Raw genomic sequence first — 6,000 nt, 5'->3', positions numbered from 1 at the left:
TGCATATACTTTTGCTCCAAGTCCCTTTCTTTCATGTTCATTCTATCACAACTGCAGAAAATAAAGGAGTTCAAGTTACTGGATAGAAAATTCATACTTGAACTAAACTGCATGTATGTCAACATGTTTTCCATTACACTAGTGAATGGACACATATAATCATAGAGATGTTTCTTTCACACGGGTCTTTTCAGACACGTAAACATAGAGGTACTTCCCAGTATTTTAGGTCCCACAGAGATAAAGATCATATTCAATTATAACAACGAAGAAGTGAAGGGAGAATACTTTACAGCATACATAAATATTGGTGCCAAGTGAACCTTTTTTAAAGGGAAAACGAACAAGAGAGGACAAGAAAATGCTTGTAGCAGATTAGGAAATTAATCTTGTGCCATCCTTGACAGAGTGTCTCCCACTCTTCCATGGCTCCTGCTACCTGCCCTATTTCTTTTACCAAGGCTGGAAAAACAGGAAAAGTGATGGACAAGCAGTGAAGAATCTGATCAAAACCTCACAATCTCAAGAAATACAGAATAAGTTAAAACATGTGGAGACTGTCAGAGTGTCAGTGCACTAACAGGCCAGTTCACATATGACTATATATGTCATTCCTGTGCAGGAATGAGTTATTGGTAAACATGATAGATTTGCACATATGGATACCACATTGGCCCCAGAGGTTCAGGATGAGAGAGCCTACTTTGAAACAATAAGACTGCCTCCTAATGCGTGTTGTCTATTGAGGCAGGAGGTATATTCACATGAATTAAGTAAACAAATACAAGTGTTTCTTACCAAAGTAAAGCTTTCTGTCTTATTAGTCAACCAAAGAACTTACTCTTCAACCAATAACCTGCATGGTAACAAAATCTGTATTTTATGTTTAGATTAAATTAACTCCATTAATGTACTCAGTTTGAATTAAAAATATACCCAACACTGCATTTTCAGACTACGGTGCTAATTTAAGATGTTTGAGGGTTTGTTGCTTTTTCTTGTGAGATGTGTGTGTGTGTGTGTGTGGGGGGGGGGGGGGGGGGGGGGGGGGAGGCTAAAGTAAGTCAACACCTTTTCCCCAGTACACCAAATCACCTGTTAAATGTCATGCTCTGCTGTTTAGCTTTTGAACATCTGTCGTTGCAACAACCAAGTGCAGGATTTTTCTCATTTTCGTTTGGTGAAAGAAAATGTTAGCAGGGGCTGTGCATTTCAAAATAAAGAACAGATTAACATTGCCAGGTATCTGTGTGGCATTAAAAAGTATTCAAGATTAGATGATAAAACGCACTATTAGCAAATACCAGATACAAAATCAATCTTGTGAAGATTAAAAAAATGTGGAAAGGGAAGAAGGGAAGTAGTGCAGCATAAAAAGCACAATCTGCTCTCCAATTATGGGATTTCTCCAGTAATTGGGCTATTAAACTCATCATCACCCTCTATGTAACCCACAACACACTTGCATTTTAAAAAAAAAACACAATTGTTACCATAATGATTTTGATAGTTTCATCTTGTTTCACTTCATAAAAAAGTCACTTTAAATAGCAAAACAAGAACATTCACATTTAGGAATTTTGTTGCAAAATTCTTATTTACAAAGTCATGCTTTGCTGGTTTGGAATTAGCATAAATACAGCAGCTACAGGCATGTGGTCCCCACATCAAACAGTGTTTTGACAGTACTGCTTATCTCTTGCGAAAGACAAAATACATGAACATACAGTTTAACAGGAATGTAATGCAACAGTTATGAATTATGATCTTTTGACTATCACTTTGTGTTTAGGAATTGTGCAACTGTCATTCTGTGCAATGTCCCTGTCACCACTATAGTTTTCCTGCCGTGTTTTCCCTCCTGGGGCACAGAAAAACACATCTGCAGCGGAGCTGGGCAATGACGTGAGCGTCCAGTGAGAGCAGTGATAACCTAAGAGGTTCTCCTTCCTGTACAGCTGTGTTTGACCGGCACAAAAACACTTCTCAGCGATTACTCACCAAAGACACGTGCGCACACTCACAAACCTAAAGAGGTAATTGTGACACCGATAGTCTTCTTTTCCTTGATATGAAGTGTATTTACAGTACCTGGACATTCCTTTTTCTAAGGAAGGAACTAGCAGTGTTATCATGACAGTGAGAAAAACATCCTCTGGGTTATTACTGTTTTACTGCCCCTCCTCTACCAGCACTACCACAGCCTCCCCACTGGCTTTTAATATCCAACAGTTGAGTGACCTCATGAGAAATTTGTGAATGGACAGTCCGGCCGGCACTCTTATCTGGCTTTGCAGATTTCAAACCCCTTGTAGGAAGACACACAATAACAGTGTGGCAGCACATCCTGCTCTGCTCAATACATAATGGATAATTGTGCAATCAATTGTTGTGAATATACAGCACAGTTGTGAAGGAATCATTCAGTTTATAACCTGATACCAGCTGCAGATAGCAGTATTGCACTAACAATGTTGGGCTGGAGCTGGGCCATTTTATTCATGCTCCCTTTTGAAAACAAAGCGATGTGACTAAAAAGTACCATGGGAAATCTGAGGCTTGGTGTCATTAAATAAACGTACATTCAAATATCGTCCTGCCTGTTTCTTCAGCATGCATTATTCATGTGATGTGTCTCTGAAATGTCGTTATCCCAAGCCATCTGACGTGATAAAACAACTTTATTACATCCATGTTTTCTCGCAGACAAAAGAACCTCTTGCTTAAAAAAATACTTTAATCTTATTGTATTCAAATTATAGATGTTATCTCTTTCTGAAAGCTTCTGTAATGTAATTTATGACAGTTTTTCATATTGCTGTCTGGGATATTAATCTGATTCAATTTCCAGCTTGTTAATATGTATGATTCCAAGCACCATTTAATACAGGTCTCTGCTCACAAATGTCCGACAGTTTCCTGCAACGTTGTGGCGTGTCGTGAATAATTGACACATCAAAGCCATACAAGTATGTTTCTGCTTTTGTAAACAGTTCCTGATATCACCCATGATATTTAATCTCGTAAACACTATACTAGCGTTTATTCTCGTAAACACTAGTGTTTACGAGAATAAAATCAGTCTTTACAATCACACCGCTCATTTACATTTATACCTGGTGGGTCTGGATTTCTGGCAGTTGAGGATTATGTTGTGACTTGAGCTCAAACATGTGTTGGCAAATTATAGTCAGTGTGTGTGCTAGTACCTGTCCATAATTCTGATGTCTCCTTTTCATTAAAGAGGAATCTTGGGTTTGACTAGTGGATGGGTGGCACATCAGTTAAATAAATAAACATTAAATCAACAATGAATGAATAAAAGTAAAGCGGTTTTTTCACCATTTAATAATAATTATCCCTGCAACGGAAATGCATTTGATTACATTGGAAAGTTTGCAAACCACAGGTATGACTTAAGTCAGCACTGCATCAGCAGCTTAGTTGGCAGGTCTCAGTCAGTTACACATATTGCATATTGGAGGGAGATCTTCCTTATGACTGAGCAGCATATCCCACAGGCTGGCAGGTCAGACTGACAGACTGATAGAAACATTGCTTCCAATCCAAGCCCAGAGGCTCCAACAGTACTCCATATCACCTCCCACTCCTATCAGACCTCAGCTCTCCTTCTAGGCACAGTCGACAGTGTAGCTTAAATCCCATGGTCTCCCTGCACACTACATGATATTTTCTTTGCTGTGGTTGGTTTAATTTGTTAATTATGTTGTAATTCAATCATATTCCCTTGGCATCCATTTCCCATGTTTTTTCTTAGAAATTTTCATAACATTTTGCTTCCAGGTTACCTCTTCTGATAAATGCCACAGGAGTTAATTTGCTGCTAAATACTTGTGTATCATGGAAAGCAATCTTGACAGCCAGCCTCTGAACGCTTAGGGCAAATGACAGGCATTTCAGATAAAGGTGTCAGTCAAACAAGCATGAGTGAAACTGTAAATAAGTGTGTATGCACATATATAGACAAAGATAGATTGATGGGGGTTGCAAGTGAGGCGGTGCGTGCACCTAAGCCTCTTTGTTAAAAGTTCTCTGACTCACTCTTTTTTCGATCTATGCAGGCATTTAGACACTGACAGACTAATGACATCCTGGTCATAAGACCTCACAGTTTGTTATCTGTGAGTGACGCACTAACCCAGGTCTGACAGTTTAACAAGGCATTCTGTCAACTCCAGACTTTGTGTGTGTGCACAAATGTTTCAGCTAATCTTTTCAAATATGATTAGATGAGTGAAAGAGCAAGGTAGATCGCCTGTATGATCCAGAATGGTGCTGCTACCCTCTTTTGTTTTCATGCTCGTACTTGATGTTGCATACCATCAGGACCTTGGGGTTCCAAAATTGAGGTGCAGTCACCTATCAAGAGCCCTTTGGCTCTTTGTGATCTTAGACTGGATGTTAGAACATTACTGCCCCTCAGTGGTGTAAATGATAGATCAAAGTCCCTGAATGAGAATTCTTGTTTTATAGTTTAAGTGGTGATAACTTTTGTTTGCTATATTTATAGCACAACAGTATAATAGATGTACCCCAACAGACAAATGAGAAGAATTCTGCTACTAGCACAAGAGCTCAGATTTCATGTACTTTACATCAAATTTAATTCTACAAATGCTATTTGTCCTTTTTAAAATGAAATAGAAACTGGACTTTTATAGTTTCCAAGCTGTCTACCATTGGAAAAGGTTTATTTTTTGAAACCTAAAGCAGATCATTTTTAAACCACCTTGTTAAGTCTCCTCGAGGGCAGGAGGGGATAACACAACAACTCTGGAAACTCTGTACAGGTGTTATGAAAAAGGTTTAATGGCAGCGCTCTCACAGATTAAATAACCCAGATTCAAACAACAAATGTGGGGGAGAAAGGGACAGTTAGGTTGTGCCAAAAAAAAAAAAAAAAAAAAACCCCACACACACACACACACACACACACACACACACACACACACACACACACCAAAAAGACAAAACCAAAACTTAGCTGAGCTATTATCCTAGAATAGCAAAAACAAGAGGGAAAGACCCTAAACCTCAACTCAAAACAAGCTCAAAATTACATTACCAACCTACTTACCTAGTGTTTCTAACAAAAAGACTCCACGTGAGTAAGTGTATGGGGTCCCCAAACTTACCTAGTCCACTTTACTCCCACCACAATCATCAAACAAAAGCAGGACAGCAGAGAAAGCTCACACATGTACCAAATAATTCAAAGGAGGGAAGAGAGCCACACCCAGCCACAGGTGAGTCTCCTTATCAAGGTGTGCACTCCTGGATTGTCCAATCAGGGCCTCCCTCCTCTAATTAGTTGGACGTCCCCAGATTGACATCAGTCTGCGACCTAAGGGAACGGCAAACAAAAGGAGAGGGAAAGAAAACATGCAGCCTGCAGACACGTAACACACCTAAAATAATCATTAAAAAAATTATTGTTTTGTGTCACTAAAACAAGATGCCTGTGTGTCCACGATGTGCAACACTGCATACATCCCTAGAAACTTGTCAGTCCAATGGTAAGCACACTCTGTCATAACCAATGTGCAGACTGGACCCAAACACAGGACTCTGAGAGATCAGTTTCAGCAACTTAATTTACAACATTGAGAGGTGATTCCAACAGTAAAGGTCCAGGCTCCACTTGGCTTCAGGTCCAAGTCAGAAATCTCCTCCACAGATACTTTACCAGAATTTTCTCTCTCACAAGGGCAAAACCAGGTGTTCTATGCAGAGGAGAAAACTGGTAAGTTGCAGGCAAGGTGCAAAACCAGATCATACTTACCACATGAGGAGCCAGTTTTACTAACATAGCTTAAAACTCAGTCAACAACAGAAGGCGTTCCTCAATCAAAATAGTGGTGAGACAATCACCTGGAGACAAACAGGAGAGCTTATTAGCCTCAGGTGTGTAGAAAAAACGGCAGGAAACCAAAAGCTATTCCGCCCCTGCAAGAAAAGGGTGTGGTTAGATACACACAC

This window comes from Rhamphochromis longiceps, linkage group LG23 (assembly GCF_057381845.1).
Source record: "Rhamphochromis longiceps isolate RC_006_pf linkage group LG23, R_longiceps_female_GT1.1, whole genome shotgun sequence".
In the NCBI taxonomy this organism is placed as follows: Eukaryota; Metazoa; Chordata; class Actinopteri; order Cichliformes; family Cichlidae; genus Rhamphochromis; species Rhamphochromis longiceps.
This window is presented reverse-complemented; position numbering follows the sequence as displayed.